Source organism: Alligator mississippiensis, chromosome 4 (genome assembly GCF_030867095.1).
Source record: "Alligator mississippiensis isolate rAllMis1 chromosome 4, rAllMis1, whole genome shotgun sequence".
NCBI lineage: Eukaryota > Metazoa > Chordata > Crocodylia > Alligatoridae > Alligator > Alligator mississippiensis.
Window position 1 is genome coordinate 106,397,414 of NC_081827.1, and position 26,010 is coordinate 106,423,423.

The 26,010-nt window shown below is 46.0% G+C and overlaps 1 protein-coding gene and 1 long non-coding RNA gene across 4 annotated transcripts in view; one reads left to right on the forward strand and one right to left on the reverse strand.

Annotated features, from left to right (window-relative positions):
• The window catches only part of LOC106737859 (uncharacterized), a 283,248-nt gene that overhangs the window by 25,447 nt on the left and 231,791 nt on the right, over window positions 1-26,010 (forward strand). The gene's annotated exons all lie outside the window — the stretch shown is intronic.
• LOC109283650 (uncharacterized) lies at window positions 1,746-12,175 on the reverse strand. Of its 2 annotated transcripts, none has more exons than XR_009461340.1 (3): window positions 12,125-12,175; window positions 8,832-8,953; window positions 1,746-3,275 (listed from the first exon to the last, which is right to left on the reverse strand). It is a non-coding gene; the product is annotated as an uncharacterized LOC109283650 (long non-coding RNA). The 2 variants fall into 2 exon arrangements; XR_002090910.2 differs by lacking the exon at window positions 1,746-3,275 and adding an exon at window positions 5,277-6,629.

Sequence of the window (26,010 nt, forward strand, 5' to 3'; positions counted from 1 at the left end):
AGCTCTCACAGGTGGCGGCAGTGGTGGCGGCAGTTTGTGTGTTGGGGGGTGGCAAGAGCCAACCAGTGGTCAGTGACCACATACAGGCACTGCTGGCTAGGATAAAATATAAAGTTTTTGGCGCCAAGGGGAGGGTGTCAGGGTTGGAGCTGGCCCTCCCGGTGCTGGCCTGGTATTGTTGTACCTCCAGGCCTGCTGCCAGTTCCTTCCGGAGGGAACACCCACCCACTTTTTTAATGGCTACAAAAAAAGTTCCTATCACCATGATTGTCCTGTCCGGGCCATGTGTTTTATAGTCACACTCAGTATTGGCTGCATTGAAGCAACTGCATAGGTGGGTTCCATTACTATAAGCACATGCTGCTTTTAGCAGCAGTTAAAAGAGAGAGGTTCAAAGATAATGAGGTTTCCTTGTATGTGAAGGTAAGATAAGGAGCTTTTCCCCCCCTTATCTTGTATTTGAGGAAATAGGGTATGTTTTCTCCTCCCCCTTTCCATCTTACAGTGCCTGAAAAACTCATGTCAGCAGATGAGATCTTAAAATCCTCCATAGTAGTCAGTAAGTGTGGTGTGTGGAAGGACTTCAGGACCATCCTTATGATTTCAGTGTGAACTACCAACTTCCCTACTTACAGTAGCTGGAACTAAATAATTTTTGTTTGCCAAGTAATGCAAGGTCTCATGCACAGGTTATATTTCTCTATTAGCCTGTAATGCAAGAACTTTTGAACATTTACATCCAATTGATTATGAAATTTCAGGGAATGTCCTACTCATCAATTAACAAAACCATTGATTTTGATGAAAATCAGTAAACTGGAATGGTGACATGGGGTAAATGGGGAATGCCTTCCTTCTGGATAGCAGATCCAGGAGCTATAGCCAACTCTGTAGTGTCTCTTGATCAAAGAACAAGTTGATAGAAGCCATCCAGGTCTTCCAGTCTAACAATACTCCCATCTCAGAGCTCCTGTTTTCCTGATATCCTTTAATGTTGACACCCTGAATTACTTATTTCTCAGAAAGAAAGAAAAGAAATAAAAAGGGGGTAGAGGGTTGAATGAACAAGAGCTGATTGGGGAGGACATGTGGAGTCCCTTGTGTGGGAGAGGTCAATGAAGGACACTGGTATAGAGGACAGGGAAAGGCAGGGAAAGGAACCCCTAGAAAGAGGAGAGGGATGGCAGGTAATCACTGAAATGGAGTGAAACAGCAGACTGTTACACAGATAGCTTGTGGGGAAACTGAAAGTTTCTCTGGTATCTACAACTGTGTTTTGCTTGCCAAAGCTACGAAGTATATGACTCTATAGCTTAGTTAACTTTGTAATCTGCATAGGGTCTGTAAAATTGTTTTTAAAAAAGGAAAGAGCCCTTTGAATGCAGCAAGCTGGATTAACCAGAAAACAACTTCATTGTCATCGCCACTTGCCATATCATGAGTGTACTGTTCTCGGTCAATTTTTGGTGGGTTCTTGTAATCTCACAAGAAAGCACAAGAGTTCAGGGTTATTTTTTTTTGCCTGAATACAGCTTCCTTCCTCAGCCACTAGAGGCCACTGTGCCACTTGTGCTGCAGCCATCTCTACCACATCTTTCTACTGGGGGCCCCCTGCACACTATCAGGAGTAGCCTCGGGAAATAGACATATCACAGCAGTGTCTACTTGTTAGCATAGTGGTTTGTACCCAACTACTATACTTAAATTTCTGTGGGGCTCCCAACCCCACTCTTGAAGAGCCACAGTCTTATTTGGGAACCTGCAATAGGCTGAACATGATCTCGGTATATGGAAGAGGAAGAATGAACCCATGTGGTGCACTCCATTCTCCGGAGCAGAGTCTGCACAAACCCTTGCATAAACTGTGAAGATAGGGTTTTGGAACTGAGAAACAGATGCCATATTTTCTGACATATCGTATAGCTTGGGAATTCGCCCCACCAGTGCAGCATTATCTTGTATTTTTTCATTATGAGCTCTACTGGAGATGTCACCAAGTGCTATCTCAGATGGGGAACTAATGGTGGAATTGCCACTGAGCTGGCCATATTTGACACTGTGGAGTGGAAGTTTGGAGACTTGAGCACAGGCACTTTCAGAATGTGCATATCCCAGGTTTATAGGGCTCCAGTCCTTTTGGATTCTGTCTGGCTCGCTGGGCCCATGTTAACACCTTTTCCCTGAGTCAAACCATGCAAGTTTAAGTGCATGTAATTGTGTAATGAACTATTCTTCATCCACAGGGCTTTGAGTCAGTGGGAGCTCATTGGACTCAGCTTATGACTGATGAGAGATTGCCTGTATTTTCTTGTGATGGCTGTCCACTGAAGGGTGTTCTCTCTCTGCTCATAAATTCTAAATATCCCCTTTAAAACCATGCTCTTTCACAAAGGGTGCCTGTACATGTGCCAGGAGGCTACTGGGGTGAGAGTAAAGGATACAAATGGACAGCTGGAGGAGGCTCCAAACACGTTTTCAGGTTTAAAGCAATTTATGCCTCAAACAGAGAGGGAACATAGCTTAATAGTGTCACCTGTGGACCTAGTGGGCGTTTGGAGGAGAGAAAAGCATGCATACAACTCTTGTCCCCTACTTAAGTTTGTCCCAGTGGTCCTTGTCGATTAGCAGTGTCCTCTAACTTCAAAGTCTGTCAGGATTAGCATTGCATGCATTATGGTCAATTTTCATTATCGCTTGTGTTATATAAACTAGGCCTTAAACTTCCTGACAGAACCTAGTCTTGTATGTGAAATGCCCAGTTGATACATAAGGAGTTGCATTGAAAGGGCCAGATTCTTAGGCCTCATCTTAAGGAAAAACATTCTGATAAGGATGAAATGACAGGAAAACTAGTTCATGGTAATGTGGCTAGAATATTTCTTTTCAAGGGGAAAAGCATACTTATAAAAATAAAATGATAGGAAATTGTAGGCTGGGATTATGTGAGGTTGCTTCATTTTATATGATGTGAAGAAAAAAAAATATATATAGCAGAGTATGAGACTCATAGCAAAAAATGCGTAATCTTCCCTTCAGGTATAAGTGACACAAATTCCAATAACAGGCAGGTACTGTGAGGCACTCCCTTTCACAAATTACTCTTTTGTAAAGTATCCTCATCTCAGCTGGGGCCTGATAGGGTAAACTGTATGTACCAGCTTATCTTCAGACATTTTGGAGTGGTAACAGTACATGATCAATCCCTGCTGCTCAGTCAGTAGGCTGGTCCCAGTTCCTGCTTTCCTCTGGAGACTTGCAGCATTCATCTGCCAAGACTGTAAAAACATGCTGTTTAGTAATGCTTGATCAAACACTATAACAGTGTAATAACGAGTGAGGGACATAACCAGACTGGGGCATCTAGCAGTCCCTGGGGTTATAATTTGATATTTTAACATGTCTAGATAATAATAATACTTAACACTTCCCTGTGTCCTTAACCATAGTACCTAAAGTACAGTACAAAGGAAGGGATAAGTATCATTATACCATTTTTACAGATGGAGAAGCTGAGGCAGAGAGGGCCTCAGATTTTAACCATAGCTTTAATTTAGTGGGTCCAGTAATCAATAGTTTGTAGGAACTGTTTTATTTAATAAAGTTCAGAAAAGGGTGGCCATACAAACCTCACTGCCCCAGTTCTCCTGAGTTTTGGACCTTAGTTCAGACATTTTGGCCATATACATGTTCAAAACCTGGGAGTTTTAAAGTTATGCAGTTTTCTCTAAGCGGCCTAGTTTAGATCAGGCTATATGTTCACCCTTGGGGGGTGGGTACACAGGCAGCTTGCAGGCAGGGGGCGCTCCTACATGTCTCCCAGCATGCTCTGCAGGCTCCCCAGGCTGCCAAAGACTATTGAGCACTGTGGAGCACCTGGGCCACCCCTGATTGGCTTCTGGGTGTGGTCAACCACTCCCCCAACCCCCATCACATATGGACCCTTCCCTGCACCCTGTATTGGGGCTTTGAAAAGAGCCCTAGGGGAATGTTTCAGCACCAGTGCTCTGAGCAGCTTCTCCCAGCAGCTGAGCATGGCCCTGGGAGATAGGGCAGGGAGGTGTGAATGAGGCAAATTTGTGTTCCTACAGAATGGGCAGAGGTGGATTAAGATATACTGGGGCCCTGGGCAAACACAGAATTGAAGGCCCCCTCCTCCTATGGGAGCTGGGCTGCAGTATGGGGAGGGGCCCCTTTTGGTGCTGGCAGGGGAGACCGGGTGGACCCCGCTGGGCTACGGGTGCAGGGGCACATGCCCACCTCTTCCCCTTGCTTCGTGTCCCCCAGCCATGGCCAAATGTACATACGCACACATAGGCACGCTCAGACAAGTGTGCACTCTATTCTCACTCACTCTCTACACATGGCCACAGACACAAACACACTCTCCCTGCCATGAACACATACACATGCGCACACACACACACAGATGCATGCACACATAGATGCATGTGCACACACAGAAGCACACACAGATGTGCACACACAGACACATGTTTAGATGCAGACTTGCATGCATGCACACACACACAGATGCATACACACACAGATGTGCACACATATGCACACAGAGATGGACACATGCACACCTAGACACACGTTACCCTCACAGGAACTTCCCCCTCCCCCACTCTCGATTACTCTGAGGCAGCCCCTCTTCCCCCACCCCTCCTTGCCATGAATCCATCTAGCTCCCTGCCTGGCCCCTATTACACGTACCTATAGGGAGCTACTGCTGGGAGACAAAAACAGTCTCAAGTTTACCCGGCTTTCACTGCCCTGCTGATGAGGATCCTGAGGAGCCTGATTGGTAGTGGCCCCTGGGCCTGGGCCTGGCAGGCCCATTTGTTAATCTGCCTATGAGAATGGGAGATGGGCTGCTAACTGCTTAAAGCTGGGGTGGGGGGAAGGGGTGGTTTGGTGCCTTGGCTACACTCCAGGATGGGAGGAAGGGAAGGGAGGGGTGCAGTTAACTGGTCTGCCCAGTGGTGAAAGACTGAACCTCTTGAGCAATTTATGGTCTGGATCCCTATGCTTTGAGCAGTCAGGATGGGGCATTCACTGGCCTCCCACTCCTTCCATCTGTGCACCAGGATCCCCAATTCAGGGCTTCTCAGTTATGAGGACCTGTGAGAAGGCTGTGATCATGGGCAATGGTGCCTCTGTGGGGGGCACGAGTGGCCGATCGCTGGCTGGGGGGGGCCCAAGCAGCCAATCTCCAATGGGGTGGGGGGTCCCCCAGAAGCTGATTGCTGATGGGGTGGGGCCCACCGACCGATAGCCGACCCCAGAAGTGCTGGCAAGGACCAAGCCATATGTGTTGCCTATGGCTGTGACTGCAGGGATGGCTTGTAACAGCCACTAAACCTCAGGAGTTGGGGGAGAAAAGGTCATGGGGTGGGTCCAATGACCACCTTCTGGATACAGGCTTGTACAGAGGGCTGTGGGCTGGCAGGGCATCATTGTGCTGCTACCTACCTGCACTGCTGGTTGTAGGCACAGGCCACCAACCACCCTCCCCCCTTTCTTCTCCCCTACAGGTTTCATGTTTCCCCCAGTGCCTGGGTCCCTGTTATGACCACGTGGAACAGGGTACAGCCATACTCTCCCGGGCAGTACAGCATCCTCAATTGGTGCCAAAGTCTTTATCAGAACTTGGGGGAGGGCTGGCCATGGGTGCTGTGGGTTGTGCTGTAGCTGCAGCCACTGTGCTGGTAGCTGGGGGGCTGGGGGATGCTGTGTGTATCTGGCAGCAGGGCAGCGAGAAGGTGTCAGAGGAGTGGGAGCAGAACAGCTGTGGCAACTGTGTCAGGAATGGTGTCCTGGTGGCCGTGTGTTTGGCCACAGTCAGCAGGGTTGAGGACCAAGATGGGGGCTCTTGCAAGATGGAGTGCACAGCCTTGGGGTCAGGTCTTGGGGTTCATGTTTTGAGTTGCAGCATCCATGATGTTGGAGCTTTCCCCCTGCTCTGGTGTGCTAGGCTCCATGATTTTGATAAGCCCTGAAAAGATGTCAAGGGAGCTCAGGTTTTGCTGCACGTGTAAATTCATTCCCAGATCCTGTGATGATATGGGGATCAGCAGCAAGGGGGCAGAGTCCTTAGGGATCACCACTGCCACCAGATCTTGTGCCCCATGCTGCCCAATGACTTGCTTGTCCTAGGGCCTTTCTGCACCTCTTCCTGCAGTGGGATTCCTGCTGGTGAGTCCTCCCCTCCTGTGGTAGTGCCATGTGTATGCAGTATGGTGATGGCTCTGTCTATGCTGAGGAAGTGGGACAGCTCCTCGTAGAAGGGCATGCTCTGCCTCCTAGCCCTGAACTGTTATTGACTTCATGTAGACACTTGTACTGGATCTTCATCCATTTCATCTTGGTTCGGCACTGCACCCAGTCCCTGTTGTGATCTGTGCTTGCATATATTGGGCAGTGCACTTGAACATGCCTCTGTTGTGGTGCCCTTTGCAGAGATGGTGCCAGGTCTCCTCACCCCAAATGGCTACAAGATCCCTCATCTCCCCATAGTCTCAGTTACTTGACTTGGTTTGGGTACTGGAGGAGGATGGGACGTGTTCTTCCATGGTCAGCAATAGTGCCTGTGGGGTCTTGGCATCTGCAAGTGAGTAAGGATCCTTCTGCAAGGGGTGGATGGTTGGAAGGGTGGATGGATGGAAGAAACGGTGGGTAAGCATAGGTTTGGGACCCAGTGCATGGCTCCCTCACTCCATCTGGGTGTAGTCCCTGCTCTAGAGTGACCAGGGCGTTGCTGGCCAGGCTACCCCCATGACCTTAAACTTTCTAAGGGCTTCCAGCAGATGCACCATGATTCTGGCTATGTCCCATGCTGTGGCTTGGAAATTTCTCTACCTTATCTACCTGTAACACTGAGGCAGCTAGCCATGGCCCACCTGTTCCTGGAGTTTCCTGCTTGCTCTGGCTTGGATGCCCTCCATCTCCTCCTGCCTTAGTACTCCAGGACCCTGTAGCTACAGGCCAGGAAAACCCTTGCAGTGCCCCAGGTGCACTTGGTTTTGGGTACCGGCCAGCAGTTGGCAAGCTGTGGAGGTCACAGGATCACCTCCATGCATGCCCAGTATCAATGTTTTGGCCCCCACCATCCCAACCCACCAGAGGCAGGCTGCCCTTGCCAGCTCCTGCTTGGGTGTGGGTTGGTTGGGGAGTCTGGTTTCTATGCTGGGGTCCAGGTCACAGGGTGCCCGGCTCTTGCTTCTGAAATCTGGTATAGGTTTACCAGGGTTGGGGTCCCTAGGGCTGTTTCTGAGTGCGGGGGCATGAGGGTCCTTGGCTGGGTGCGCGGGTGCCAGCGTCAGGGTCTTTGGGAATGTGCCTGAGTGTGCTAGGGTTCTCCTGGGCTCAGTGTTTACATCTGTGTGTACCTCATGGGTACCCTGCTTCATGACAGGGTGTTGGGGGCATGGGGACATGCCAGGAGATTCAGATGCCCAGGTCCTGGGGCTCAGTCAGGGGACACAGACACCTCCCTTCCCCCTGCTGCCTGCCTGAGGTTGACAGGAGGCAGGATGTGGAGTTGAGGAGAGGGGCTGTGCTTGCTCGGCACCGGGACAGCCCAGGGGTGGGGCCTGCTGGGTGCTGGGCCAGAGCAGGTGAGCATAGGCTGAGTGCTAGTACGCTTCCCTGCCAGGGTGGGCAACACAGGCTGGGATGCTGGAGGATAGTTATCTAACTTGAGAGAAACTGTACAGAAGCTGGATGCATTGGTTTAACTTGAATTGATTGGAATTGAGTGTACCATGCACCAGATCTTAGACCACTTGCACCATTTTTAGACTGGTCTACATGCATCATACTTCTGTATGGTTATGGGTTTAGATGGATCTATGTTCACGTAGACCAATTTAAATGTAATGTCTATACCTGCCCTTTGAACTATGGTATAACGTATGGGTGTGAATTTCCATGTTACAGTATTCATACCTATGAAAAAATAGATTTTTTTTGCTAAGATTTCCAAAAAATAAAGAGTCTTTGGACTAAGATTACAGCTGAATGAACAACTTTATATCAAAACATTGTCGGAATTTGGCCCTTTTAAGTGTTCATGTATTATCTATCATCTTTGATTTTGATTTAACTGTTTATTATTTAAAGTGATTTGACAGACAGTTCACGCTGCTGTATATCAGTAATAGGAATGCCTCCAGGCTGCACATCATGACTTTCACTGAGCCTTTGCTATTAGTAGTTTGTCTCCAAACCCCACAAGGTACTATCCAGATGGCTGTTTGAACACTTCTGATTTAAGTACTTGGGCATGTCCTGTGCTGGTGCAACCATTAGTTTTGGGTTTGGATCTCACTTTTTGCACTATGTCATGGTATGTGGTATGAGCAGGAGCAAAGAATATGCCAAGAACACAAATGGCTTCAACAAAAATACAAGTGGTTTCTATAAAAATATGCTGGCAGTGACATCACATGTCAGAACTGTTTCTGGTGGTACTAGGCAATATTCTTTTGGTACCTACAAGCATAAATACTAATTCTCAAGAATACCACAATCCTCTCTCTTTCTGTATTTTTTTCTTCTATTTCTGCAGTTATTTTTGTGCATAGACATTCACTTGCACAAATGTTTATTGAAAGTGATTAAAAGAGATTAGCATGCATCATAAAACATGTCTGTTTTTCTCTTGTGTGCATGTTTGCTGAGTACTTATTTTCTACAATATTTGACTTGCTGAGACCAAGCTCAGACAAAGCATAGACAATTTCTGTAGAAAGTTTCTCCAAAGAAACCTTTTTTAAAAAAAGTTTGAGATATCAAAAAGGATGATTAAAAGAAAAAATGAAACTCACCTATACTTAAATTGTTGTTGTTGTAGCAGCATCTAGGGACAACAATAATATATGGATCTGGATTCCACTGTGCATGGTGCTGTACACACAAAATGATGGTCATGCATGGAACAGCTTGTCATCTGGGTGGCATATAAAGAACAGCAGATGGATACAGGCAGATGGGGGGGATTACAAGCAAACAATAAGATGATATTGGTCAGCATGACAGAAAATAATTACTGTAACAAAATGCTACCACAACAAACTTTCTAAAAAAAAGCTGTGATTCAATATAAAAGACAATAGAATTGTCACAGGAATGGAGCACTGATTTTTATATAAACTCCAAAATTAATTTATTATAAATATATTAAGAGGCAAGCCATGTGATATGGAATGCTGCATACTTGCATCCATTTACTTGCAGTGAATTTCCTCTGCTATTTTTCTTGAGGTGTGCATATGCAAAGGTATGTTTTCTTTCATGAAAACACTATTTTTATTAATACCTTACTCATAATATTAGCACAAACCCTTTCATGACCAATTACAGCATTTTTCCTCATTATTCCTCAGAACATGTAATTATTGTTTAACAATGTTATGAAGGACTGATGAAGAGAAGCAGGTGTTTAAACATGCAGTGCCAGTAGTTTTGACACAGCATTTTATTATCTTTATTTGTACTCTTTAAAGAAACAATGAGGCACTTTAAAATGGTAAGTGTTTGCTTAAGAAAGCAGACATTTAGTTAATTTTTAGATGAATGACTTTTATGTTATTAATGGTGATATTATCATAATAGTAATAATGATAGGAAGGCATATTTACAATTATAGGTAGTCAAGCATTTGTATATTGAGAAGGACTGTATATCTACAAAATACCTTTGATTATGCCAAATACCATTTCAGTCCTCCAAGATTCCTTGCCACTGACCTTCTCTCCTAGGACTAGACTCTGCCAGTGCTTAAGCATATATGGTCCCATTGACCTTAGTGGGACTACTCACATGATCAAAGTTATCCTCATGCCCAAGTCTGTGATGGATCAGGGACCATAGGTAATGTGGTGATAGGCACATTACAAATCATAGAATCATAGAAAATTAGGGTTGGAAGGGACCACAGGAGGTCATTTAGTCCAACCCCCTGCTCAAAGCAGGACCAGCCCCAACTAAATCGTCCCAACCAAGGCTTTATCTAGCCAGGCCTTAAAAACCTTTAAGGATGGAATGTCCATAACCTCTCTGGGTAACCTGTTCCCATGTTTTACTACCCTCCTAGCAAGATATTTTTTCCTAATATCTAACCTAAACTTCTACTGCTGGAACTTGAGACCATTGCTCCTTGTTCTGTCATCTGGCACCAATGAGAACAGTCTAACTTTGTCCTCTTTGGAACCACCCTTTGGGGAGCTGAATTTAATCCTGTGACAAGGTGGGCATCCCTCGCTAGCCGCAGCTAGCTCCCACACCTGCCTCTGGGCATGCCCCTTGCCTGTTTTGCCCACCATGCCTTGTTGGTAATTAATAAGAGTTGTTAACTAAGGTGGGAGGCTGTCCATTGTTGCACCCCAATATTAGGGGGTTATCCACAACTCCATTCCACCCCTATACCATAGACCAAGCTTTGCAGATGGCATCTCAAACAGTTACTGAACCCTTGCCTTCACCCATTAGCTGTGGCCCCCAACAGTAGGGACCTTTGCCTTCTGTAAGCCCTGGCCCCATCTCAGGCCCAGTTAGGACCCCGAGCTTCTGCACTCATCGTAGGCGTCCCTCGTGGTGGGCCCCTGGCCCTTTTGACCCTTAGGTCCTGGCCCCAGCATTGACCAGCCGAGTCCCTCAGCAGAGTCTTTGTCTCCTGCCTGCACTTATGGAGTGGGGTTCCCCATTCCCAGCTCAGGTGCTCCTGGGAGTGTGCCTGGCCCCGCAGGGTCTCTCCCCAACTGGCTCAGACACTTCCAGAAGCTTATCTGGCCTCTACTCCTCCCTTGATGTTATTTTTTGTACACACCATGACTGGTGCTCCAGGGTCTCATGGGGACTCTCACTCTCCTCCTGGAGCACCAGGTCATTGTCCTTGGCCACTGATGTTGCTCTCTACCCACCAGAAAGTGAGGGCTGGGGTTAAGGTGCCCCTACTTGCCTTTCACCAGGGTGGTCACTGGCCTGGAATTTCCTGGGGGCTCCCATGCCACTGAGAGACCCACCAGGCCACCCTCTCCCGGCAGGGTGAAGTTTTCATAGTTGGTAGGGTCGGAAGGGACCTGAGGTGATTATCTAGTCCAACCCCCTGCTGTGGCAGGAAAGAGTACTGGGGTCAAACGACCCCGGCCAGATGTTCGTCCAGCCTCCTTTTAAAGACCCCCAGGGTAGGAGCCAGCACCGCTTCTTTTGGAAGTTGGTTCCAGGTCCTAGCCGCCCTGATAGTGAAATAGCGCTTCCTAATGTCTAGCCTGAAACTACCCTCCGCTAACTTGTGTCTGTTGTTTCTGGTAACTCCCAGGATTGCTCAGGGGAACAGGGACTCTCCCAATGCCTGCTGGTCCCCCTTGACTAGTTTGTAGACTGCTACTAGATCCCCTCTCAGCCTTCTCTTTTGGAGGCTGAACAGGCTCAGGTCCCTCAGCCTCTCCTCATAGGGCCTGCCTTGCTGACCCCTGATCATGCAAGTGGCCCTCCTTTGGACCCTCTCCATATTGGCCACATCCCTCCTGAAGTGCGGCACCCAGAACTGGATGCAGTACTCCAGCTGCGGCCTGACCAGTGTTGCATAGAGGGAGAGGATCACCTCCTTGGACCTGCTTGAGATGCATCTGTGGATGCACGACAAGGTATGGTTGGCCTTCCTGACCGCGTCCCCACACTGTTAGCCCATGTTCATTGTGGCATCAATGATGACGCCAAGATCCTTTCTGTCTCAACACTGGCGAGAAGGGAGTTCCCCAGCCTGTAGGTGTGCCACTGGTTCTTCCTCCCCAGGTGCATTACCCTGCACTTGTCAGTGTTGAATCCCATCTTGTTCTCTTCAGCTCACCCCTGTAACCTGTCTAGATCCGCTTGCAGCCTGTTCCTTCCTACTAGCATACCCACTTCCCCCCGCATCTTAGTGTCATCTGCAAACTTGAACAGGGTGCTTTCTACCCCCTTGCCTAAGTCACTGATGAAGATGTTGAATAGTGCAGGCCCAAGGACTGAGCCCTAGGGAACCCCACTGCCCACATCCCTCCAGGTTGAATAAGACCCATTTTCAGTCATGCCCAGGACCAGGAGCCTCCTAACCATCCCCTACAGCTCCTGCCCTTACCTCCAGGATGATACCAGCAGCCTTGCAGCCAGGTGATATTACTGCCTTCCCTGCCAGCAGGGAGCTGATCTGGTTATATAGGCAGCCAGGGATCTAAAATGGCTGCTGCAATCAGGCACCTGATGGCAGCTTGGCTCAGGCCTCTAAAGTGGCAGGCACCTACAAATCCTCTCTGTCTTCTCTTCTCCAGACTAAATAAGATAATTTCCTTTAGCCTTTCCTCGTAGGTCATGTGCCCCAGTCCTCTAACCATTTTTGTTGTTCTCTGCTGGACTCTTTTGAATTGGTCCACATCCTTTCTGTAGTCGGGGCCCCAAAACTGGACACAGTACTTCAGCTGTGGCCAAATAGAGGGGAATAATCACTTCCCTCAATCTGCTGGCAATGCTCCTACTAATTCAGCCCAATAAGCCATTAGCTTTCTTTGCAAGAAGGGCACACTGCTGGTTCATATTCAGCTTATTGTCCACTGTAACCCCCAGGTCCTTTTCTGCAGAGCTGCTGCCCAGCCAGATGGTCTCCAGCCTGTACTGGTGCATGGGATTGTTCTGTCTTAAGTGCAGGATTTTGCACTTGTCCTTATTGAACCTCATGAGATTTCTTTTGGTTCAATCTTTCAATTTTTCTAGGTCTCTCTGAATCCTAGCTCTACCCTCCAGTGTATCTACTATTCCCCAAGCAGATCTGCTCCATGATTTTTCTAGGAACTGAGGTGAAGCTGACCAGTCTGTAGTTCCCCAGATCCTCCTTTTTACCTTTCCCAAATACGAGCACTATATTTGCCCTTTTCTGGGCCTATCCCAGTTGCCATGAGTTTTCAAAGATAATGGCCAGTAGCTCTGCAATCACATCAGCCAACTCTCTCAGCACCCTCAGATGCACTGCATCCAGCCCCATAGACTTGTACACATTCAGCCTTTCTAGTTCTAACCTGTTCTTTCACCACTGTTGGCTGCTCACCTCCTCTCCAAACTGTGTCTTACAAAGTAGAAGCTAAAACAATTTTTAAAAAGCTTGATATGGATTACTGTGTTATTCCAGGTAGCAATTTTTGGATGAAGGTCTTGAATTGCTCATGAGTAGCTGAAGTATACTGTAGAAAATGACCCTAAGATACAGAATGTGTCATTGTTTAGCTTAGTATGAACAATAATATTGCATGTCTACTGTCTTCTTCCTCTGACTATGTTGGAGAGTGGAGACATAGGGTAATTTTCAAACTTTTTTCCTAGAGCCTACACTTAGGCTTTGAGATATCTAAATATTGGGCTTCTTTCTGCAGAGATCCATTCATTTTGACCTGGATAAGTGCCTGGTATCCCTACTCAGTGACTTAGGCATCTGACTTTCCCTATCCATGAGACATCTATTTTTACTTGCGATTCAAACCAACTTGTCTCACTTTTGGGCATTGCCACATAATGGCTTGGGAAAAGGCTTCTGGGACTGTTGGTGGCACCCATCTTTTGCCCCATTGTCAAGTGGTTAAAGGATTGGATTTTGGCCTTCTTCACTTTCAGGGGTTTCAAACTCACATAATCTATTTCTTTGGAGGGTGAGGAATCGATATGGTTATAGAGTAAGCTAGGTGATGGCTTTGCTGTTCCCTTTTCTGGTGGTATAATGCTGGAGACTACCCATTACATGCCCCGATGACAGGGGGCACTATCTGAGGCTCTAAACTGCCCCACACTGCAGCCCATGCCTCACAGATGGCATCCACATTTATATCTGTAGCCCACACCATGACTGATGCTCCAGGGTCTTGCATGGACTCTGACTCCCTCCCTGGAGCAGCAGGTCATTGTGCTCAAACCTAAGATCTTACTTTCAACCCACATTCTGCCTCCTAGTGATGGAGGACTTACCGGGTTCAGGACTTGCCCCTCGCTCTCTAGCTGAGCCCCGACCCACTCAGCCTCTGGCCCAAAATACAGCCTCAGGCATCCACGAATATACCTTGGCCTCTGCCCCAAACATGGGGTTCCTACTATGCCCACTTTAGGGCCTCTATACCACGCCCCACCCTGGGGGCTTCTCATCATCCTCACAACCAACTACTGGGGCTGGCCCTTGCACTGGCCTTCAGGCTTACTCCCAGTTTGGCCCTACTCAGAGCACCCATGGAACTGTCCTTCAGGCCTCCTTCCATTCCACCCTACTCTGTGCAGAGCCACAGAACCCCACCCTCTTCTCTAGGGCTATACACCTGCCCCCTCTCTGGGGCTACACCTCTATCCCCTGCTGGGGCCTCTGGGGTCTCAATCACCTGTGGGCTCAAGTGTCCTTGGCCATACGTGGTCCCGCTTGCCAGAAGTAACCCACCTGAAGATGGGGGCTAGGGGTTATTAAGGTGCCCTGACCTGCCTTTCCCTGGGGAGGTGAGTGGTCCTGGTATTTACATGGAGACTGCCACACCACCGGCAGCCCCTCCAGGCCTCCTTACACTGGCAGGGTGCAGTTTTAGGTCATGCCCAGGAACAGGAGCCTCCAAGCCATCCCCCTAGCTTCTGCCCTTACCTCCAGGATGTTGTGAACCTCAGCTCAGCCAGATAACGTTGCTCCCTCGGTTGCAAGCGACACTCTGCTGGCTCTGCCTGGCTGACCTTAGTTTTAAAATGTCCACCATAATCAGGCATCTGCTGATTGCCTGCTCCAGCCCTTAAAGTAGCAAGCCCCCAAAGGTGTGCTTCCACAATTAGACCAACTAAATAGTTCGAAAAATTGTTCTTTGCCAGTAGACTCTCTATATGCCTGAAGAGGGGCATTTGTGCCTGAAAGATGACAAAGAACAATTTTTCAGACTATTTAGTTGGTCTAATAAAAGGTGTCACATTTACCCGAAGAACCTTGTCTGCCTATGTCCGTAGACCAACATGGCTACAACCAACAACCCTAAAGCAGTATGTTTAGCTGCTTTATCAAAATCACTTCTAAATATGATTAGAAGTCCTAATATAGATGCCTCACCAATGCTGTAGTCCAGGTGTTATCTTAAAATACTTGGATTCAGGTAAATGCAGTAAAAGCTTTTTCTCCATCTCCATTTGATATGTTTCTCTGATGCTTCACCTAGTCCAGGGGTGCTCAACCCCCAGCCTACAGGCCAAATTTGGCCTATGGAACCATGCCATCCGGCCTGCAGAGGTCTCCACATGTCTGAAAATTTGGTAGCAGTGAAGCAGTGACAGCAGTTGCCACTTCCCTGCTGCCAAATTTCTAGACCCATGGGGAACCCCACAGGCTTGACAGCATGCTAGGTCAGTATGCAATGGTGGCCTGGGGCCTGATCTGGGTACGCAGACACAAGCTGGAGGTAGTATGGGGCCAAGTGGAGGTAGTGTGGACCCAGGAAAGCAACACAGGGCCCCAATCTGGTGGCACAAGGCCACAGAAAGCAACATGAGGCCCTCATTCAGGGGTGTGGGGCTGAGGGAGGTGGTGCAGGGCCATAATCTGTTTGTGGACTGGCTTTGCAATGCTCATTCAGCCCATGGCATCAAAAAATTGAGCACCCCTGAGCTAGTTCTTTTGTGAGGAACCATATTCTGTCAGAGACCTATTGCTCCTAAACTTAGAACAGGTCTTCTTAAAGGCAAAATGATTGTGAATTATTTTGTTGTCCTCATTCACTTCTTTAAAAATACTCACATTTGTGACTCGAGTATTCAGAAAGTCAGATTGGATAATTAGAATCGGTCCCTTCTGACCACAAAAACTATTAGTACTGAACAGAAGGACATATTTCATGGTTATTTCTCTTTGTGACCTATCTTCTAGTTCTTGCACAATATTGTGTTATCTTCGAATACTTTGTCTTACTTAGGTTACAGCTTAATATTTTTTCTCTTAATTACCAGTAGACATATGTATTTTCCCCTAATATAAATGTTATGATTATATTGAATGCACATAATGATAAACTATTTTTTTCTGAATTCCTTTTTCCAAAAGAGATCTTAATCTCGTAATCACTACTACATGTCATTGGCTTATAAAATGGAATTGTCATAAAGGGGCAAGCAATAAGCTCATTATTTTTGCATCTCCATTGATCATCTTGTTCAAATTAGTTTATAGCCTGTTTATATTGCATAACTCGAAGAAAAAAGGCCTATAACTTGTCTTAGCTTTTTGGCTTTTAGGATAAAAGTTATAGAGTTTGAATACTGCAAAGTCTTTAAGCATTTGTTTAAGTGTTCTGTGGAATTAAGACCTGTAGGAATATTTTGAATAATGATGTAGAGACCAGATCTCAGCTACTTTAATTGTATTATAATTTTTTTTCTGAAAATTGGATTACACAGTATTAAATATATAGTAAATTTAGTTACTATTTTCTGAAATGAGCAGCCCCTCTGTCCTTAAAATATATTTGTGGATGATTCTGAAGGATCAGGCACTGGGCAGATTGAGACTTTTGAAAAGTGGGGTGCAGATGGTGCAGTGCCTCATCACAGAACACAGTACATATTTTTTCTCCAGTTAAAAAGAAATTAGACACTTTATTAATATGCTAGGACCCCAGAGCTATAATATTCAGTTTAAGATTGAAGCAAAAAACAAATATAACTTTATTAACATGCACATTCATTTGCTATATTATGTGTAAAAATACAACTAAGTAGGAAAAAATAATCAAAGTGTGTTGTTTAATTAGTTCTGCAGTCATTAGAATGAAATATCCATCTCTCTTATCAGAGCAACAGTTATAACCTCCTAGAAGAAGGTTTCAGACTAGATATAAGGATGGACTTCTTCATGGTTTGTGTGGCCAGACTGGAATAGACTCCCAGTGGGGATGGTTCAGGCACCTACCCTGGAGATCTTCAAAAGGAGACTAGAAGTACACCTTGTTGGGGTTATTTGACCCTAGCAGTCTATAGAACACAATCTAGGCTTCCTGAGCATCTTGACAGTGCATCTAATGCTTCACTAAAGTTATTTCCATACCTGAGTTGATGATTACCTGAATTAAGGTTTCCACATATTAGTTAATGTTTTAGCTACAGTCAAACACGGGGCTGTGAAATAGGAGCTACATTACCAGGAGCAGCTAACAGACAGCAGAATTGCAGAAGAAAGGGTAGCTTAATTAATGGAATAGCATGACCATTAAAAAGGAGAAAGGTTGTTAATAGGTAATAGGGCTGTGCAAAGCTTTGGTCACTGATTCGATTCAGAGGAGATTCGGCCCGATTCAGTGGCCAAATCCCTGAATCTGAATTGAATCAGGAGACCCATTAAACTCTCCGAATTGAATCAGAAGCTTCTGAATCGATTTGGAGAGATTCAACGATTCGGCCATAGACACAACTTTATATATTTTTTCTACATACCTCAAGGTACAAGGCTCAGCTTGTGAATGCTGAGATGGTGGGCTGGATGGAGTGTCCCATGGGGACACAGGGAGGGGGGTCACCCTTGCGCTCGGTGGCAGACCTGGAAGTGGACCAGAAGTACTTCTGGTCCACTTCTGTGTCTGCCACTGAGTGCGAGGTGAGACCCCCCCTTCCCTGGCTTGATGACTGGTGCCTCCTGGGTCTGGGGGGGGGCACCCAGAGTCCCCCCCTGTGGCCAATCACCAAGCTCGGGGGGTGCGGGGGGGGAGATGTCCCCCACATGCTCCATGGGGTGCTCCATCTGCCCCACCATCTCAGTATTCATGAGCCATACCTGGTACCTTGAGGTATGTAGAAAAAAACATAAAGCTGTGTCTATGGTTGAATTGCTGATTCTACAAATCAGAATCGAATCTTCAGATTGAGGTTCGCCTGAATCAAACTGGGACAGTGATCCGAATCAGTGAAGCGAATCACTGTCCCCCAAATTGGGCTGAATCCAAATCCGAATCAAATACTGCCCGCTTTGCACACACCTAGTTGTTAATACCTGTAGAATGAAGAGTTTAGAAGGAATCAGGTGTATTATAGTAAGACTTGAAGTTAGGTGACTTCTGCCTGAACAGAAATGTTGCTGCCACTGCCAGGTGTTTGGTTTTAAAATTCGGGTGGAGAAGGAACCAAAGAGGGGTGCAACTGTGTCACAAGTTGCCCCCCTGGATTCACCCCTGTATCAGACCATCACACTATATTTTAGTTGGTAATAGAGTTTCTTGGAGAAAAAGAATACATTTCACACAATCTTCTAAAAAAAAATTCCTTGAATAAACTTAAATGTAGATTAACTCTATTTGATACTTTTTGTTTGTTTAATCTGGGTAGTTGCAAATTATTTCCTATTAGAGAGGGCATCCAATGTCTGTTTCAAATTGCTTGTTTTCTTTCTACCTGTAACAGTCTTGCTTTCATTTCTACTGTGCATTTTACCTAATCACTCATTTCACCTAGCATAAACTGCTATATAGAATTTGGGTAGAGGGGTGGTTTAGTAAACGTCATTTTTTTCACAGGTAGTATTTGACTTTGGGAAAGGACTTTTGAGACAATACAGATGGCTAGGGTTGACTTTGAATTTATTTGTCATGAGGCTTGCCAGGTGGTTCAGAGATATCGCTAGGCAGGTCTCCACTTTGTGGCTTCATAAGAGGCTGGATGTTAGGATATGTGCATTAGTGAATTCCTCTGATGCAGACACCTTAAAGTTAGGAGGAAGAGGGAATACGGTCCCCAAACTCTCCCTACCTCCCTAAGTTTTATTCAATATCCAGTCTGAATATTGAATTATTATTTTAAGCACATACATGTGTACATACATACACCCAAATGGAGTAGTACACATGTGATTTGTTGAAGTCAAATTAAAGATACAGTAGCATGTCAGTTGAATGATATGACTCTTGCACGCACCCCTTCTCTCCACACACCCTTCTTCCAACCGAGACAGCACCTTACACAGTCAGGGAGACTAAAACCAAAAAGGAAACATTACTGATATTTAGTTTCTATTTTTCATCAAATTTTCCAGAGAGATGGTCACAGGGACTCATTTATGAGGCTTTTACAAGAGGTTAGTTAGAAGAAACTGCAGCTGTTGCATAGTTTCCTCAATGCCCATTTCTGTTTCATTAGTTACTATATAAAATAACAACAGCAACAACAACCAGTGCTCTTGCATCATTTCATGAACATGTCTTTAATAAGTGATCTAATACCCAGAAACAGGGCAGCAGCAGATTTTGATTTAACGTTTCATGGTTATGACAGTTTATTTTTAAAAAAACGAGGCCTGAATCTACAGAATGAAGTCAAGCAAAGTTGAAAGCATTGATCAGTACTCAAATTTATGCCAACAGGGCCAAATCCTTCAGGATTTCCTTGGACATGACAACTTTAACTAAGGTCAGTGTCAGTTTTTGTTTGAGTAAGGGCAGCAGGACTGGGTTCTTAGGGCTACTTTAATAAGGCTTTTGTGTGTTGATAAAAAATGCAACTTCTGATATAAGTTGCATGAGAATTGATGTTTAACTTTTTGGCCTTTAAGAAATTATAGTATGACATTAAGTTTAACTTTCCTGGCTAATGAAATTATCAAGATAGAACAGCCCAAGTTAAATAATAAATACAGTAATTCTTCTTTGCCTATTGTGTGCTTTTACTATTCATAATTTTTAGGACCATAGATATTAGATACACTTACGTAAGACTTAACGAACAGTAATTATCTTTTGGCTAAAGAAAAAGCCCAAACGAATGCTAAGCTGCATTATTGCTTGGTTTCTGACATGAGCTGATAATCAGATTTTCTTGCTTAAATCCATGGTGCTTGAACAATGCTACCCACTGTCTGTCCTTCCCGATATTACCCTTAATTAGAAAGAACAGAAACACAAATCTGAATTATTTCAAAATCTGGTTTCCATGGTCAGTGGTTGGAAGGGCTTAACTTTATTACAAATAAACCTGGCTTTCTTGGCTAATGAAATCTGAAATGGTAGGCCTGTAATAGTAGATAGTGTAATAGTATGGTGTTTACATACTGAAAAATCTTGTGTGGGCAAAGTGTTTTGTAATAAATCATTAAGTAATTGAATTATGATTCCTTCACCCAAATAATAAAAAGCAGAAAATGAGCCAAATAGAAGCTTAATGCTGTAGTTTAGATATTGAATATGTGGTCTTACAATTTTTCTTTGTTGTAAATCAACGTGTCATCGTTTTTAGGTGGCAGACAGGATGTCAGTTTCCAAATTATCCTCCATATTTGAGGTATTTTTTATTGGTAGCATAGTTTGGTTATTCATTTCAAAGCATATGAGGATAATTACTATGTAAACAGCCTAAGAGATTTTTATATTTGAGGTTTGTGAAGCTAGACTGGGGGCCTGATTTTTTTCATTAGCTAATAGCTAGGATCTTTTATTTTGCAGTGATAATACTTATTTTCTGTAAAGCACCAAAAATGTGCTCAGTACTGTTCAACCTGTCCCACATTCATGTCCTGAAGTATTTTGTTGCCGTACAAATATGTACATTATGGTTATCATTGAGCAACGTATTGTTTGTATCAACCCCAGGACTTAAAGAACAAGACTAATAGGATAATGAGATACAAAAGACAGTGCCAGTCTTCTCCAATACATGGTCTTGTTTTATAATCAGACATGTATCAGTTCAGTGTACCCGTATACATGAAAGCCATATTAGGAGCTGGAGTTTTTAAAATATATTCATGCCTGGCTTTTCAGCAGAAAATGCCCTACATCTTCACTAGATACTTTACTTGCAATAAATAATTATAAAAAACAGCAAGAAAACCACAGTGATCTTGGCAAACCAACAATTGAAAAGTACAGGTGCTAGGAGTGTGCATAGACCTAAAGTAAACACTTTTTTTAAAAACCAAAGAAGGTACCTTTCATTTTGAGAAATTTATTTCTTTTAAATATTTGCAATCTGCAACTGATAGCACATAATGGCACTTTACTTTTTCACAAAAGGAATAGCTTGTGGTAACAGGCAGATGCTTGAGTGGTTTGTGTAGCATGAGGTGTACCATCGGTCAAGAAAATCAATGTTTACTGTTTTAGTATCTTTTCGTGTAGAAGTCTGCCTTGTTTAAAAAGAGGATTATGTATAATATATAAGACCTTGCTTTTTAGTTCATCAAAAAAGAAGTATTTTGAAAAGGGCACATTCTTGACAATGAGGCACACTTAAACCCAGAAGTTCTAAAGTGATAAAGTGATAAGCAATACTTGTGACATGCGTGACACTGTGTGTGTGTTAAGGCGCGCCCTCACTGGTGCTGGAGCCTTTACACGACACTGTAGTGTGCCCCTATGAAGCTTCTTCCTCCTCTACCACCTCAGCCTGGTCCACCATTTTAAATAACAATAGGTAAGTAAGCAGTGCACTGTAGCACACTAGCACCAGCAGCCTCTCAGGAAGCCAAACTGTCACAGAGCCTTTCTTTCCTTTCCTGCAGGAGCATTTTCTCTAGTAGCTTCCTGAGAACTCTCCCTGCCAGCCCCAGCCCTGGGGCTTAGATGTGCCCAGGGCCCTGTGTCCTTCTGGTCAGTTGACCAGGGACAGGTTCTAGGGGTGTTGGTCTAAGGATACGGCACTGGCAGACAAGGTCCTTTGGCTCAATTTGGTATCTTTTAGTAGACCAACTGAATAGTTAGAGAAATATATCTTAGCAAGCTTTCAGGTTGAAAAACCCTTCATCAGGCTAAGGAAGCACCTGCCGTTGGTATGTGTGTGCTGTTCCTGGATGGAAGGAATAGTAAAGAAGCCAGATTTACGGCACACAATGCAGGCAAGAAAGCCAGTCAGTAGAAATGGAAATGGAGGCATCAGGGGTCGAGGGACAGGTTGGGGGGAGGGGGGTGGTGGGAGCAAGGGGGATGTAGCAGTGCAGGTAAAAGTGGAGAAGTACCTGGGGAATCAGATGTCCAGCAAGTTGTAGTGTGGCAGAAAGCAGTTTTAGTGGTCATGTCCAGGGCCTGGGGTCTCCTCCTTTCCTGTAGCCCCAGCCCATACCTCCATGTTCGTCCTGGCACGGAAGCTCAGCAGGGACATGTTCTTCTGGCTGGTGATGCAGTGAGTGCCCTCTCCAGCTCTGTGGGTGGGGCATTAACTGGTTAAAAAAAAAAGGAAATAGGTGCAAACAGAGTGAAGAGGGTGGCACTCACTCCATGTGCAGGTGCAGCTTGGGGGACCCCAGCAGCGGGAAGTTCATCTTTAGGAACATCAGCTGCTCCACCAAACCAGGATCCAATCAGGTGTGGTGGGGTGTCACAACATCCCCAGCAATGCTGAACACTTTCTCACTCAGAACACTGGTTGGTGAACAGGACAGGTGTTCCTGGGCAACCGTGGCCAGATCCTGCCACATCTGGTTGCGGCTTGCCCAGTAGGCCAAGGGGTCACAGTCCAGTGGCTCCACATCCTCAGTGAGATAGGTAGCCACTGGAGCCTTGGAGCTACCTGCCCAAGGCTGGGGTCTGGTGCGTCTGGATCCCAACATTGAAGCCATGCCCTTGGCCCACGTTGGTAGTGGCTGTCATGGAGGAGACTGGTTGGTGCTGATGCTGAGAGTGCTGGCATGGGAAAGTGGATCCCCCTCTTCCACATACCCTTGCCTCTGCCCTTCTGCCTCCCTGACTCTGTTGACCAGCACCTGTGTCCAGTGATTGGGGGTTTTAGTGCTGCCAGTGCACATGCTCCCCTTCACCCTCGGGTCATACATGCCCACCAGCATGTGGACCATACTGGACTGCAAGGGATCGAGCTGTCTCCTGATGCCCTCCTTCAGCTGCCTCACCAGTACCTGCATGTCTGGTGATAGTGTCTTGCCCCAGTCAGGAGCATTAATCCCCTGAAACGTCTCCATTTGGTTCTCAAGTTCCCTCACTATGGGGATCACCTGGCTAAAGAGGGCATCACCAGCACTGAGGGTCTTGGTTGTCTCATGGAAGGGCTCAAGGACCACCAAGATCTGAGAGATGGTATCCCACTCAACTCTGTTAAGGGGACCACTGATCCCAATCTCCCTGAGCAAGGCCATCTCATGGATGGCCTTCTGTTGCTCCACCAGCCTTTCCAGCATCAGGTATACAGAGTTCCACTGAGTCTCCATATCCTGCATGATTTTGTGCTGTGGGATGCTCAGATCTGCTTGTTTCTCCCGCAGTGGAAGTAGCTCACTACCTTCCTGCATTTTGAAATCAGCTGGGTCATAGTGACGGCGCCATCACCAGCAGCCCTGTCCCACTCCAAGGTGTCCCTGACTATGAGGTGCAGCTTGTGTGCTACACAGGGGATGCCAACGAAGTTGGCATCATGGATGACCTTGACCATATTGGCCCCATTGTCGGTGACCGTGAACCTGTGGGTGAGCTTGCCCTGCCCAATGAGCCACCCCTGCACCAAGCAGTTCATGGCCATCATGATCTCCCTTGCCATGTGGGACTCATCCATCACCTCGGCTTGAAGGAGAGCCCACTGATGGCCTGACTGGTCGCACCAGTGCCGTGTGAGGGAGAAGTAGGTGTGATCTCCACCCCAGCTGCTCCAGATGTCAGAGGTAAAGTGCAAGGCTACCTGCGGTCCTGCCTTGTACAGCTCCTCCCTCAAGTACTCCCTGCATGCCTGATACAGGGAGGGCACCACTGGCCTGCTAAAGGTGGTATGTGTGGGCACTTGGTAAGATAGTGCCATGAGTCACCTGAACCCTGGCTGCTCAACTAAGGAGAAGGGCTGGCCATCCAGAGCAAGCATCTCCCCAGTGTTCTGGGTGATCTTGCTTGCCCTTGCAAAGCAGCCCCCTTTGCCTGTGGCTTTCCCCGACTGCTCCGGGGTGGCCTGCCTCTGCTTTGGGGGGATGGTGTCTTTGGAGCAAGTGGGGGATTTCCCTTTGGGCATGCTCCCTCTGGTGCCAGGCTGAGGAGGAAGAGGGGCAAGCGGGTGCTGCCTCCTTAGATGCAGCAGCATTGCTGTGGTAGTGAAGTGTTTCACCTCCTTGCCCTGACTGATCTGTCTTTGGTAGTGCTGGCAGGTAGCATACTTGGGTTCATCTGCCACCTCAAAATGATCCCACAATACACTACTCCCCCACTTCTGGGTTGAGGGTGGGGATCCTGCCTTATCCCCATCCTCAGCAGGCAGAGGCACAACAACATGAGGAGCTGACTCAAATGAGCCACTTGCCTCCACAACCTTCTTTGAGGTGTCTTCCTGACAAAGGGACCTGGATCTAGGGGAACTTTGATGGGTGTGGAACACAAACTCAGATTCCTCCTTGGTCCCCAGAATTTCTTTAGCTAGGGCGCTCAGGTCCCCTGGTTCCAGCTCCAGCTCCTCCTCTGGCAGTGGGAGGCTCATGCTGGGAGATGAAATTGGGGTGGAGGAGACCGTCATTCTGCTGCTGGTGCCTATTTCTGGAGTTAGGGGAGGTGGTTCAGGTGCAGGGACAGGTACTGCTTCCACCTCCTTGCTTCCACTGGCAGCAGAAGACTCGTGGCTGCCAGGAAAGAGGATGTGTCTATGTTTGGGGGATGGGCGGGGGGAACGTGCAGCTCTATCTCTCCCTCTACCCCTCTAGCACCTCTCCTTCCCAGGCCAGAAGACCTGGCACCTGACTTTGCAGCATGCTTTATATTATTCTTTCCTGTGCTAGAAAATGTGTCTGTGTGTGTAACTAACTAATTATATATATTGTTGTCTTCTCTAATGTATGACTGTATCTGACTTCTTCTGTGCTGTGTTTACTGTTGTGCGTGTACCTAAAATAATATCTCTTATCATTATCCTTCATCTTCATCTTCATCTTTGTCTTCTCTCTGACTTCTGTGTTGTCTGTAGTCTGATTGTAACTATAACTAATAATAATAACCATATATAATCTGATCTCTTCTTCTTTGACTCTCTGACTTCTGTGTTGTGTTAATCTGAATCTATGTAACTTCTTCTGTGTTGTCTTTAGTCTGTATGTAACTATAGCTAATATTAATATTTATATATAATCTTAATAACTATATATAATCTCTTCTTTTTCTTCTGTGAATGTCTGAATTCTTCTGTGTTGTAATAATATCTGACTTCCTCTTCTGTGATGTATATGTATGAGCGTGGGTAATGTATGTGCTTCCCTGCACAGTGATGGGGAAGCACTGCCAGGGAAAACACAGCTTTATTTTTAAAAAGTGTTGCCTCCCCCCCTCCCCCGAACAAATATAAATTGAAAGAAATAGTTTGGGATAAGTAGAGGGATTCCAGTTAGTAAGCTATATCCAGTCCTTTCCAAGAACAAAAAGTAGCAGGAGACTGACTGGGTAGGAAGACAAACCAGTCCAGTACTTTTCAGACACTGTTGCTCAGGCAGAAACAGCTCACAAAAGGCACAGAAAGCCTGCAGATGGAGGCTTGTGTGCTGTTTCTACATCCCTCCCCAAGAGCACTGTGATTGGAAGGGGACTCAGGGAAAGATCACAGTCACTGGCCAGCTAGAGATGTCAGTCTTTCCCACCCCCGCTCCCTCTCCCTCTTCTTAGTTTCTATTCCCCTGAAAAACTGCTGTCCAAATCTCCAAATATTTTCCGAATAATTTCTGAATCAATTCAGAGCCTTCAAATTGATTCGGAGGTTTTTTGTCTTCTCCTGATTTGATTTGGATTTGGAGATTCGGCCTCTGAATCAGGCCGAATCTTCTCCGAATCAAATCACAGACCAAAGCTTCACATAGCCCTGTTGAACACAGGGAAGCCATTTATTTTAAACTTCGATTTTTAACCTGACACTTTGCCTTTTTAAGTAATAGGGATACAAGTGCCAATTCCATTCTGTCAGGGGTATGTGGAGTTATTTTGAGATGGGAAGTAATGCAAGGGGAGCTTCTGTCTGCAGTTCATGCATGACAAGTTGTGTTTAATAAATGCTAACTAAAATCCTAAATTGTATGTGATATACTTGAAGTCAGTGGGA